The 14,020-nt window shown below is 42.4% G+C and overlaps 1 protein-coding gene across 4 annotated transcripts in view; it reads left to right on the plus strand.

Annotated features, from left to right (window-relative positions):
• The first annotated feature begins 9,723 nt into the window (after positions 1 to 9,723).
• The window catches only part of CRB3 (crumbs cell polarity complex component 3), a 36,562-nt gene continuing 32,265 nt past the window's right edge, over positions 9,724 to 14,020 (plus strand). For 2 of the 4 annotated variants that reach the window (XM_061613905.1, XM_061613904.1), the window contains exon 1: positions 12,881 to 13,040. The gene's annotated coding sequence lies outside the window, so the exon portion shown is untranslated. Of the gene's footprint in view, positions 9,808 to 12,727; positions 12,855 to 12,880; positions 13,041 to 14,020 lie in introns of those variants that run through there. The other 2 variants (XM_061613907.1, XM_061613906.1) reach the window with 2 other exon arrangements.

The raw sequence follows: 14,020 nt of genomic DNA on the forward strand, positions 1-14,020 counted from the left end.
AGCATCTGTCCTTAACACTTTTGCCAATAATTTTATTGTTTTAATTCTTCTTGTTTTAATTCTTTCTGTAAACCGCTTTGAGATTTTTTTACAATAAAGTGGTATATAAATGTTGTAAATAAAAATACATAAATAAATGTTGGAGTCACTGTGGCCCTTGAGTCTCTTCCCACTTTTAGGAACCAAGAAATCTGCCTTATACTGATTCAGGCCATTTTGTACCATGATTTCTTAAATGCAATACCATACCAACCACAACAAGATTCCTATGAGTAAGGCAGAAAATTAAGCATCTCACAACCAGTCAGGATTCCTAACCCAAACCCAAAAATATGATAAATGAAGAAATGTTTATATAAGCATGACTATCAAATATATTTATTATTTACACAAACTGTAAAGATATTTATAGTGCAATCCTAGGTTTATTTATTCAGAAGCAAGTCCCAGTGTATTCAGTGGGGCTTAATCAAACAGGGACAGAAATGCAATCTCAAGTGATAAGCAACTTCATTCACACAACCCAAAATTCCGAATCATGCCACTTTACGCTGTTTTGCAACTGTTTATACTTGTTTTTATGGTTATTGGATTTTAAATGGCTTTATTTCTTGTTGTGAGCTGCCTTGGTTTCCAACCCTACCTCACAGGGTTGTTGGAAAGACTCCATACATGCACACGCACACACTGCAGATGTATAAATACATACAGCCCATATAATAGTTTATTGTCAAATCAGTTGGTCATTGCAGAAAAATCAGTATTAGTTTCCTACAGAATAAAAATTGTAATACCTAAGTAAGCCCTGCCTACTTGCTTTAAAATAGGACTGGAGGGGGGGACAGAAAAAGTTAGAACACAAACACAATTCTTTTTTACATTCACTCCAAAGTCCCATTGATTTTCAGCACATTCATAACTATGTCTACTCAAAAGTAAGTCCTATTGAATTCAATGGGATTTACTCTGGGCATATGGGATTAACATTGCTTTTACAAAAGCAAGTATTGGGAAGGTTTTCAAAACACTGCCCAGGATCTGACTGCTGCACACAAGAGGAAAAAAACCTGAAATGTATATACTTACTCAATTTATGAGATTTTCAGATAAACAGGGGGGGGGACCACCATTTTCTGGCATTGCAATGATGTTTTCTAGATGCTGCCTCAGGTCAATCAAACTGAAACACAACCCTGGCTTCACTGATTGGCTGCAATCCTGAACGGGCGGGGTTAAAGCTACAAAGTGCTATACAGTACTGTTTAAAGAACAATTTAATAGTCGGGGGGTGGCTGACGTTTTTATGTATATCTCGAGAATCGGACCACCTAGAAACTTAATTTTTTAAAAAATTAAAGCTGAGAATCCAGGCCACCTAAGGGGCTAACCGGGCGCTGGGTGGCATGCAAAGACTCTGGGTAAAACCCGGCTAACCGGGCAATATGGCAACCCTAGGACATCATGCATTTTAATACACAAAACTACACTCAAAATATAAATGTGGGGAAATTTATCAATTGGGCTTTCCAGCCTGCTGCTCCCACTGTAACATACTCTGTCCCCCAGAAAGCCTTTCCTGGTATTTGGGAAACAGGAAAGCTCTGGGCTGTGGTTTTTATGGTTTTTCAGTGGAAATGTAGCTCAGTATCAAAAAGTGATCATCAGTATTTCTTTTTATGATCTATGTCAGTGGTTCCCAACCTTTATGATTATGGAACCCCCTTCATAAGCTCAAAATGTTTTATGACCCCCTCCCTCCAGGAAGGCAGCTTGACTGCCAGGAAGGAAAGGGGAAAGCAGTCTTTCCTTGCAGCCTTGCTTGTTTGCTTCACAAAAACTCCTCTCGTTCTGAGTAAGGGTGTCATCAGCAATGGCAGTGTGAGGAGCCAGGAGCTAGTGGTAGTAATTCCCTCTTCTTTCTGATAGCTCCACCCTCAGCCTCCTTTGGTATCTGCCATGTATTTTATAGGCAGATGCCTGCCTTTGGTGTGCCTGAAAGATGCTCTAGCTGCACTTCAGCAAAAGTCCTCCCCTCTCGTTTGGAGCAAGGAGGAGGTGTCATCTGCAGTGGTGGTGGGGAGCAGACAGTGTCCAGGGAATGAAGACTTTTTTAAAAAATTAATAAATAATTTATTTATTTACTGTTTGCGGCCCCCTCTGGATTACTTTGCGGCCCCTGGTTGGGAACCACTGATCTATGTCATAATATTAAGCTTTTGGATAGCACTTTAAATGCAGGGTGGGCAGGAAGTAGATCAAAATGTATTGGTGTATCTCAGGATGACTCGCAGAAGATCAGTGAGGATTTTAGACTCCTGTTTCACAATGAAAACAAGAAAATGACCACCCCACCATTATATTGCTGAAAAGAAGAAAATTGGGGGGGGGGGTAATCAGGAGTGGATTTTTGTGCAGAAATACTGTGAGCTGTTCAATTTTGGAGCTCAAAACAAATTCCTGGGCTAAGAATTATTTAACTCTAAGTGTATATATTTTGTGGCTTGCTTTGGTTGGTGGATCTTGGGTTTCTGCAATAATAATAATTTAAAAAATCAATACCAAAAACCTGAAGTCTAACCATCCTGATCTAGAATATTAGATCCTGCTCTAGTCTAACCATGAAGTTTAACCATCCTGATTTAGAGTATTTGCTACCCTGGGCTCCTGCTGGGAGAAAGGGCAGGATATAAATCAAATAATAAATAAATAAATAAATACATAAATAAAATAAACATTACAACCCTACAAGGCAGGTTTGTGTTGCCATGAAACCATGTGATGCAGCTACTTCTGACAGGTTTCTAATGGAGGCAGCCATTATCATGCGTTTGACTATCAGGTGTGTCTAATTTTGGTGCATGACACTTGACAAGGAAGGTAAGAGCTGCACAGAGATGACCAAATCCACATTTTCTTCTTCTCAGTTTCTGGATACGCAGTAGAAAGGTGACATTGCCTTTTTTGACAGTGCCTTTAGCAACATTTTGAAGAGTCTTACCTCTGCTATTGTAGTTTCATTCCTTGCAAGCACTCCTTTGAACCATGCTACAACAACCCTGCAAGGTAGGTCTGTGCCCATACAAATGATTTAGTGCAGGGACGGCCAGAAGATAGACTGTAATCTATTGGTAGATCCCTGGGAGATCTGCAGTCAATTGGCAAGTGCTTCTGGCTTCCAGTTGTTTAACAATAGCAACAATAGGGCACACACCCTTTGGAAATTTGACAACTGAAATTAAGAATACTTGTGGAAAGTAGGAATAGATCTGTGTGTGGAAAGACTGTGAGCTCATCTCAGTTCTGATAACCCTGTGCTCAGCAACTTCTCAGAGATGCCATGTTCTTTCATACTAGACATATGTCTTTTGCAGATGGCTGTAGTTGGTGGCTCTTGAGATTTGAGTAAAACACAGGGTAGATCCCAGATTCTGCAACAGCAGTGCTCTCTCAGTAATGGCAACATTACTGAATGGGGATGTGGCAAGGTACCTATAAGTTCAAGGCTGGTGGCACCACCATCCTGCAGCATATGGGCACACACCTGCAAGCTTGTGCTGCATTCCACCAAAGTACCCCCAACCTTGCCATCTCTGTGCCACTGCTGACCTATGCCATCAAATTATTGGAAAAGTCCTGGGTATATTTCTCTCTCTTGACCTTTAGGAGGAAATATGAAGCACACAACAGAACTTACATTACAATTGATTTCAATAGGTTTTAAAAGACCAAGGAAGAGAAGTATAGTGGGTAATTTATACTGGATTTATAGAGGTACTGTAGTGTACAGGTTCTGCAAAAGCCAGTGTGGTGTAGTGATAAGAGTACTGGGCTAGGGCCTGGGAGACCTGGCTTCAAATCCTCCTTCAGCCATGAAACTCACTGGATGACTTCTGGGCTAGTCACCTTCTCAGCCTAAATTACCTCATAGGGCTATTCTGAGGATATATTTGAGAGGTGCAGGACTACGTATGCCACACTGAGCTCTTTGCAGGAAAGTTGAGATGTAAAGGAAATAAGGCATTAAATAAGATTAAGGCTACAATCCTTTGCACAATTACTTAAGAGTAAGCTCCACTGAACTGTGAAAGTTACTTTTCATAAACATGCTTGGGATCATGTTGTTGATACAAGGGATAACTATTACCCAACTATTATTTATTGATAACTATCATTTCTGACCAATGCATTACCTAGCCATTAAGTTATTTTATTATTGCAGTTGTGACTGCAGCTATTATTCATTACATGCTACAGGTGTAGTGAGTGTTGGATCAGGGAGACCAGGATTCAAATCCCCACAGAGCCATGGAGCTCACTGGGTGACCTTGGGCCAGTGACTGCCTCTCAGCCTCAGAGGAAGGCAATGGTAAACCACCTCTGAATGCCGCTTACCATGAAAACCCTATTCATAGGGTCGCCATAAGTCAGGATCAGAGCTTGGAAAAGTTACTTTTTTGAACTACAGCTCCCATCAGCCTAATCCAGTGGCCATGTTGCCTAGGGCTAATGGGAGTTGTAGTTCAAAAAAGTAACTTTTCCAAGCTCTGGTCAGGATCTACCTGAAGGCAGAAAAAGAAATGGAAGAGCCACAGGGGGTTTGGAGCAAGTTTAAAGCAGACTTTTTAGGATCTGTTTGTGCCACTATCCTGAAGAGTAGGTGTACTACTCGTAACAAGAAAAAATAAGAGTCACATGATGACACATTTAACATTTAGCAGACATAAATTTTATAATATTTACTGATAAATCACCTAGTATTTAAAGGAAAGGATTGAATTTAGAAGTTAAAGGCTGTAATTCTATATTCACTTTCACTTCAGGAGTAAGTTGCAATAAACGCAGTGGAACTTACTTCTGAATAAACATGGTTAGAACTAGGGTTGCCAGGTTCATGGCCTGAGACTGATCCTGTATCTTTAGGAGAAGAGAAAGTCAGCCAAGTGCAGGTGTTGTTGCAACACTGTAATGGGAAAAACCACAAGGTGGAATTCTCCCTTCCCCCTGCACAATTTTTAAAGATACAGAAGACCTCTGGGAGGCTGGGCCTGGCAACCTATGGCCCTCCAGATGTTGTTGGAGTCAAACTCCCATCATCCTTGACCATTGGCTGTGCTAGCTGGGGTAAATGGGAACTGAAATCTAACAACATCTGGAGGCCACAGGTTCCTCTCCCTCCAGCTACAGTAAACAACAAGCAAAAGCAGTGTGTTAACCCTGATTTTACTATTTGAAATACACTCAATGTATGCGGTTTCTCATTTTAAACACTCACTTAAATCATAGCGCCATTGTGACTACAGGATGAAATAGTATTTGCTTCTTCTGATGTTAACACATTTACTTGGGAATAAGCACCAATTTGTCATAGAAATGGGCAATACATTTTTAACACTAAAATTAATAAAGTGAGCATCTATAGCCATGGGCCTGCCTGCCCAGCTGCCCTTTGGCTTTGAAATATTTTATAAAATAAAAAATATAAAAGGATGCTGCAGCGACCATAAACATCCCTAGTGGGCCTCAGCACACCTGTGTTGGCAGTGATTCTCCCCTTTACCGATTCTTTTATCATCTGCCACTCAGTCTAGATTCTCATTTGCTTCTCCCCCCCTTCAGCCCTAACTACACAGTTGAGACACTCACACACCACACAGATGTATTTGCCCTCTTTAAAAGAACACATCTTCCAGTACAATTGTTTCTCATTCTGAGAATTGAGGAAATGGGTGTGTGCACTATGCATGCAACAGAACAGCATAATATTTTGGGACGGGAGAGTTACCTTCAAAATATATTTTGACCCATCGTTTCCATTCAGTCTTGTAGTAAAATACAGATCAGCAGAATTATTGTGGCATAAATACTCATGTGGACCAATGCCTTTCCCACCAGTTGATAGTCACACACATGCATATATATCCCCCCCAAAAATAATAAAGGAAACCAGCAGGCCGTGAGATGCAAGACATGTTTAGGATGGCACTGTGATCCTTCAGGTGCTGAACTCTCTCTTTCTCCCCCTTCCCTCATTTGCTGTTTCCCTCACTTACCTGAGAGTAAATCCCACTGAACTCTATGGGATTTACTTCAGAGTAGGCCTCTTTGGGTTTGAACTGCAATCCTTCAGATTCTCAAATTTCTCTCCTCCCTCTCTTCTTTTCCCTCAGCTGTTGCGCTTTTCCTCAAAATGTTTCCTCTGTAGGTATGGAGTCCTAATTCTACTTACCTGAGTAAGTTCCATTGAACTCTGTGGGACTTACTTCAGAGTAGGCCTCTTTAGGTTTGCATTAGCATCTTTCAGTTGCTGAACTCTCCCCCTTCCCTCATTTGCAGTGTTTTCTCTCACTTACCTGAGAATAAATCCCATTGAACTCTATGGAACTTACTTAAGAGTAGACCACTTTGGGTTTGCACTGCGATCCTTCAGCTGCTGAACTTTCTCTCTTTTCCCTCCTTCCCTCACTTGCTGTGCTTTCCCTCATTTACCTGGGAGTAAGCCCCATTGAACTCTGGGGACTTACTTCAGAGTAAGCCTCTTTAGGATTACATTGCAATCCCTCCGTTACTGAACTCCCCTCCCCTTTCTCTCTTTGCTGAGCTTTCCCCCCTCCCTTTTGGCTGAGCTTTCCCTCAGACTTTTTGTCTTTTTATTTTTACTATGGGGCTGGATTCCATTCCTTTCATCTCCTTTCCCCTTCTTACCTCCTCCAACCTCCCCTGAAACTAACAAGTCAGTTTTAGCCAATTCCACAACTCCGTCAACCTTAAGGTTCCCTCTCCACAGATTGACGCATCTTGTTTATCTCATTTCCAGGGATAGCTGACTGTTTGGAGAGGCTCTCCCTGGGGAGAAAGCTACACACATTCAAGATCACTTGGAGAGAATGCAGGGAGACATGAACATGTGAGCAGAACTCAAGTTTATTCAGGGGACAGCTACACGTGGTGATTAGAAAAATTACCACCTGTAGAATCTTTCTCATGAGCAGCTGTACCCAGGTACAGGCAACTTGTACCTGGGTACAGAGTAACATGAGAACACACCCTATATGAGGTTTATATGAAGTGACCACTTCATGTATTTGACACAGTCATTATGCCACATGGTCTTCACGGTGCCACATGATTTTGATTTTGCTTCTTTTGCAACAGACTAACCCCTTTGCTTTTTATTCCCTGTGTGCCAACAGACCTGTTTCCAAGTGATGTTGAGTACATGTTTCTCCCACTAGGGGGAGGAATTCCACTAGAAACCAACATTAAGCAGGTGTCACATTAGAAGTTAAATAAAATAAAACATTGTTAAGAACATTGTTCATTAAAGAACAAAATTAACAAATCAAGAAACTGGGCATTACAATTCGTCCAGTATAATATAATTAAGACATAAATCACAATATATTGCAATGTCACAATATGATATAACCCCCCAGAACAAACCATTATCCCCCTCCCTTCACCCCTTGGGAAATCACAGAACTGGCAATACTGCTATTCAAATATTTAAAAAGGAAAATCATTTAACTCAGCCATTATGTGTTTTGCTGCAGCTGACAATTGTCCATGTAAGTTGTCTTCCGAAGCATACATAATAAATTTCCACCACTGAAGTTTGTTTTCTGCCTTTTCCAGTCCTTGGGAGAAAAAGAGCATGTGAGTGATTTTCTCCAATAAGGCAATATTCCACACATTTCTCAGCCAAGTAGAGATATTCAAATGTTTTAGTTCTTTCCATCTTTGAACCACTGTCTGGTGTGCTGCCAGGAGCAAGAATGATACCAAATCTTTAAATTTGATGTCCGTATTCTGACCTTCATGTACAGATAATAAAAATAATTCAGCCATACACTTAATATTCTCCCCTGTAATCCAGAGGAATTCTCTGTGGAACTTCCCCTAAAAGATCTGAATTCAGGGACAGGTTCACCAGAGATGGAAGTATATACTTCGTTCTTGGCATCTTCTCCAGCAGGTAGAATTTGTTGTGGATGTAATTCATGCTATTTGAACAGAGGTTTAATACCATTTATGGTTATACCTGTAGACTTATCTCTTTCAGGTTGGCAGAGACAGACTTGAATGGCTTAGCCACCCAAAGCACGTCATTTATTATCCTCCATTTTTATTGTTACATCATCCTCCCATATTTGTTTGGGAAAGAGAGGGGAGCCTGTCTGAACTTCCAGTAATACCATATAGAGTTGCTTCACGATGCCTTTCCCATTTAATCCCTGGTCTAAAACAACATGTTTGAACTGTGTAAGTGCCCTTGTGGCATGTAATTTAAAATTAACATCCCTAAGAAGATGTGCCCCCAGTATTTCCTGTAGCCAGTTAAGGTTCCAATCAGGAATATCTACTTTCAATTGTTGTAGTGTTACTAGGAGTCTTTGTGTGAAAAAATCCCTAAGTCTAATGTATCCACTTGTTTCCCATTGTTTAATTCTATTAGGAAGGGTACAATCAGCCAGACCTGGATAAGAGCTTAATGGGGTTATAAGTGAGAACATAGGGGATAGTTAAGAGTGCCATTTCGGTCACATGAGAAATGATGGTCGAGTAAAGGGATTGGTGATCCAGGACATGACTGATTTCCCATGGGATAGAAATGGATACCTTGATAGTGGTCCAGTAGCCAACATCTTTTCTTCAAGCGAGATCCAGCTTTTATTCGATTTAGAAATCATAAAGGCTAATTAGTGAATTTGAAAAGCCTTGTACTATGTTTGCAAATGTGGCAATCCCCATTCTCCTTCGTCAGGTTTCCTGTAATATATTTTCATTGCGAATCAAGGCTTTTTCTTTTGAAAAACAAATGAATTCAAAAGTCCTTGCCATTTTCGAATAGCATAAAATGTTGTTATGATGACTTGAGAGATTATTGGCAAACAGCAGAATGGACTTGTAAATGCAGCCAAGCATTCTGGATTCTATTCTCAGCGCTAGAAGTGGAATGGGTTCTAGCAGTCTCTGGTCATTATGAGGATTTCCATCATTCCCAACATACAACTAAATCTTGTACATGTTTACTCAGAAGAAAGTCTCACTTTAGTTTAGTGATACATGCTTTCAAGAAAGTGTACCTGGGACAGCAGCTGCAGAAGGAGAACTTGGCAATGACATACAGTTTCTTATGAACTCCACATATTGTGTGTTGCTCTGTGGTGACCGAAAAGGACTCTGCATTTGCTCAGGAACATTTTCACCTATTCTTCATCAGTTCCAGAACTGAGCATGGCACGAAAACATGGCTACAACGTGGCTTAATCTTGGAATAAATCAATCCTTAGGCTCTCAAGTAGGTTTTCCAGCTGACCACACAAAACTAGTTTGGCCTGCTCCTTTAATAGCTGCTTAATGTGCAGAAATAAGCAGATGAAACTTCTCACAGCATGGAGATTTACATTATCATCTGCCCACTGCAGCTCATCAACTGGTTTTGAAAGGCTCAGTTACAGGAGCTGGTTGAAAAGTTGGCAACCCTATGTCTCCTGAGTTTATTTCTCATCCTTCTTTGAAAGCTTTTCCGTGCAATGTCCTTTCCTTCTTTTACTGGCTCTGTTCCTATTCTGTGCCTTTAACAGAAGCCTGACTCTAGGGATACCAACTTTTCAATGCATCTCTGCCGCTGTGTTTTGAATTGCAATACTGCTCACTTCTATTCGATGAAAAGCTTCACTTGCTTTCTTCTGCATATCGAGATGCCATGTAGGCACAAGAGCAGGCCAAAGCAGTTATTTTCTGATCAGCTGACAATCCTAATGGACACCCACCTACACAACAGGAGAAGCTTCATCTGACATGGAGGTAAATAGTGGGAAAGTTTCAGCTGCTACATTTCTCTGTTGTGCACAACATCACACACACCCCACGCTTCTAAAATCTTCAGCCTTAGCTGATCACCTCACCTTGCCTCATGGACAGGGTTGCCAACTTCTTTATTGGCCACTGCTCTTGGGCCTCTACCTTTACCTGTGATGCTCTGACTGACTTCCTTCTGTCGCTAGACTGTTACATCTTTAGGGAAGATTACCTGCCCCTCCTCCTTCCTCCCTTTCCACTCCTTTCTTCTCCAGCTGTCTGGGAGAGAGAAGACATTCCTTTGTCTCTGCTCTCTCCAAACATGAGGCTAACTCCTGCACATGGGCGTTACGCCTCCAACTTAGCTAGTTAGTTAGAACTAGGTATGCCTTTTCTATCTACTATGTATTTCTATAAATAAAGTAGCTTTTCTTATTTTACTAAGTCTCCAGTCTCAGTGATACTGATGCAGGGTAAAAGCCTGCTTTCTTAGGTAAACGCACCCACACGCTGGCACACTCGCATTTCAAAATCTGCTGTTACTCTCTGCTTGCTGTGGTGCTGCTTTTAAACAAAATTAAGCAACACAATTACACACAGCACAACAGTGCACAACATCACCCCCCCATAGAAATACAGCTTCTAAAATCTTCAGCCTGAGCTGATCACCTCACCTTGCTTCACGGACAGGGTTGCCAACTTCTTTATTGGCCACTGCTCTTGGGCCTCTAACATCAGCTCGATTTGCAGAAATTTCCATGCCATGAAGACCTTCACTTGCTGATTTCTGTGCATCAAGCTGCTGTTAAAGATTTTGTATGAGTAGAACTGGCAATATTTCCCCTGCTTACAGGCCTTTTACTCCTTTATCAGCTTCATGATAAGCAGAATTCAATAGGTGGTGCTTTTCCTGTCACTGCACCTGCAAGCTTCATCTGGATAATTTCTTATTAACAACTATGTGACAAAGATGCTAGAGCCTTGCCAGAAAAAAAAAATTGGCAACCATACATAAAAATTGCTGTGCCAAGTGATTTGGAAGAGCATCTCATTCTTGAAGTAGCTGGCAGGTGATTACATTCCTCCATGGAAGAGGCTACAGAAGCCACAAAAGCTCCCTTTTTGCATATGGGGTAACCACTGTTTTTTTCTTTTTCTGGCCATGCTCCTCCCTTTTTAACAGTAACCTGACAGAGAAATGTAGCAAAGAAAAGTATTCCCTGGCTTCCAAAGCAGAACCAAGCCCTCCTGAATCCAGGGCTGTGGAGTCGGAGTGGTGGAGTCGGAAGCAATTTTGGGTGGAGTCGGAGTCGGTAGAAATGTACCGACTCCGACTTCAAAATAAATTTTGATTGACAAATTTTTTAAAATATAAATTCAAAATGTCAAAGAAGCTTCCCATGAAGTCAGCTGTAGTTAAGCATTTCACCATAACTCAAGATGGAAAACATTTTGTGTGTCAGTGTATGACACAGGACCCAGATGAAGACAAGTGCTGTGATGCCAAGATCAGCGCATATTCAGGCAGCAATAAAAACGCTCCTATGAGAGCTTCCAATTTAAAAAGACATTTACAGCCCTTTCTAGGGCTGTGTTGGAAGCAATTTTGGGTGGAGTCAGAGTTGGAGTCGGACAGTAGAAAAATAGAGGAGTCAGAGTTGGAGTTGAAGGTTTGGCGTACCGACTCCACACAGCCCTGCCTGAATCAAACAATGATCTAGTTTCCACACAACACTAAGCCAAACCATGGTTTAGCACACATGCACAAACATGGGCTCCCAGAGGGATCACAACTGCTGTGCTCCTCTGGTCCTGTTGCAGGTGCATTGCTATGAGTTAAGCCATAGTTTAACTTAGCATTGCATCTGAACCCAGACTTGTAGTTTGACTCGCTCCAGACCAGACCAACCACAAGCCTGGGTTTCTCTGGATGTAATACTAAGCCAAACCATGAATTTAGTTTATAGCAACGTGGCAGCAGGATTGAAAGAGGAGCAAAGTAGACACAGTCAGAAGAAAATTCCCACATAGTAACACTTGTAGAAAGTCTTCCATCCATGTATATTACAGAATGCTTCATAAACTCTAAAATGCTAGCATTATTGTTATCATGTAAAAATTCAGAATTAAGAAGAGCATGTTGGATCAGATCAAAGACCTGTCTGGTTCCATTCTCAGAGAGGCCAACCAGATGCCTGTGGAAAGTCAGCAAGCAGGACAGGAGTGCAAAGAACATAGGAAGCTGTCACACCATTGGTCCATCTATCTCAGTACTATCTACACTGACTGGCAGCTGCCCTCCAGGGTTTCAGGCAGGAGTCCTTCCTAGCCCTACCTGGAGATTCTGGGGATTGAACCTTTGACTTTCTACATACAAGGCTGATGCTCTACCAATAAGCTATAGCTTTACGATCTCCTGCTCCGATTTCCATAGTGCCTCTAATACTGAAGATAATATATCTTAATATATAATTGATAATATATAAATATCATGATATAAATATAAATATATATTGATAATATATAAATGATAATATATCATCAACTAGTCACTGATACCAGTATCCTCCGTGATTTTCTGAATTTTTGTGGGCAGAAACAATTGAGATTCTGGAACTCAATTCCAGAACAACTTCTCTCTCTCTTCCTTCACATCTCTGTTTTTGTGATGCTTTGCCTTAACCCCTTCTTCCTCATCCCCAAAGTGACCTGAAGATTATAGTGGGTAATTTATATTGGATTTATAGAGGTACTGTTGTGTGCTGGAGTCCATTTTCCTTCCATTCCTTCCCAAGAGGAATTTTAGATCCTAAGCTTCTAGGGCAGGGACCATCTTCTTCCCTTACTGCTCTGTAAAGCTCCAGGCACGTTGATGGCTTTAGGATAATAACAACACAGAAACCAAGGCAAGAAGCCTGCCACTCTAATCCTGACTTGCAGGAAAGAGCAAAGGAGGTTTGGGAGAGGCCAAGAAGGGTAGTTCATGGGAACTTTACCCCGCAGGGCTGGTGTCGTCATCCACGCCGTGCCCTCCTGGTTTCAGCCGCCGACAGGTAAGCGGGGGGATGGGGTGGCGCTTACACCTGATTCAGGTGCGGAGAGGGAAGTTCCTCTTGTTCTACGGATCACGTGCCCAGGAGGGGAGGAGGCGGTGCCGTCGTTGTCGTTTTCCCAGGGGAACGATCGCTCCGTCCGAAGCAGCTCCGGGATCGGGAAGGGCCTGGTGGGGGACACAGTAGGTGAGTGAAGGAGAGGAGAGGTTACCTACCAAGGAAGGAGCCCGCATGGCCTGGCTAAATTGTGCTAGGACTCCTGTTTGGGTGTGTGTGTGTGTGTGTGTGTGTGTGTGAGAGAGAGAGAGAGAGAGAGAGAGAGAGAGAGAGAGAGAGAATATATAAGTTTGTTTCTCCTTCCCCGCTTTTCCTCCTGCTTAGGGAGGAAAGTTGATTTCCTTGGCTTTCTGTTAGTAAACCAAGCGGGGTGGGGACTCCATCTCTAACAAAATGTAGGCTCATTCCCACATATCTATATCTCTCTCTATAATATATATATACACACACACCCTTCCCGCACTCAAAGGCCTTGCTGCTCACACCGCCCTGCCTGGCCTTTCCGAGCAGGGCACAAGTGGCCAATTTTGAGGCTCTGTAACCAGGTCCCCCAAGTTCCCCAGACTTCCAGCTGCTTCCTGAGAAAGGTCGAGGCAAGAAGGTGCTTGCAATACAATCCGAACGGTACTGGAAAGGGAGGTCTTCTCCTGATCTTGCCGCGGCGCAGGCGAGGGGAGAGTTCTCTTTTCTTTCTCGTCTCTGCTCCTCCTCCCCGCTTCTACCTGTCATACTGATAAGGAAACCAAGGCAGCTTTGGGTGGCATCTGGAAGGAGGCACAGGAGACCCGGTTGCGGGGCTAAGGGAAAAAGTTACTGCTGCTTGCTCGGTGGGCGACTTTTGCTGGGTTGCACTTCCTAAGCGGCTGGGTTAACCATTGAACCTGTCTGGATGTCTTGCAATCCACGCCAGGAAACTGGGGTGAGGTGGGCTCCTCCTCGTTCTCCTGACCTGACCCTTGCAGCTGGGGAGCTTGCAGGGGGGTGGGGCGGGTGAGTAACGCAGACATTCGTCTGCATTTGGGATTGCTTCTCGCTGCTGTGTGGGTATGCGTGAGGGATTCCTTGGATTTGTTGGGTTAAAAAACCAACAACTTCAACTTCCCAGTGTG

The sequence above is a fragment of the Rhineura floridana genome, chromosome 3 (assembly GCF_030035675.1).
Source record: "Rhineura floridana isolate rRhiFlo1 chromosome 3, rRhiFlo1.hap2, whole genome shotgun sequence".
Taxonomy (NCBI): domain Eukaryota; kingdom Metazoa; phylum Chordata; class Lepidosauria; order Squamata; family Rhineuridae; genus Rhineura; species Rhineura floridana.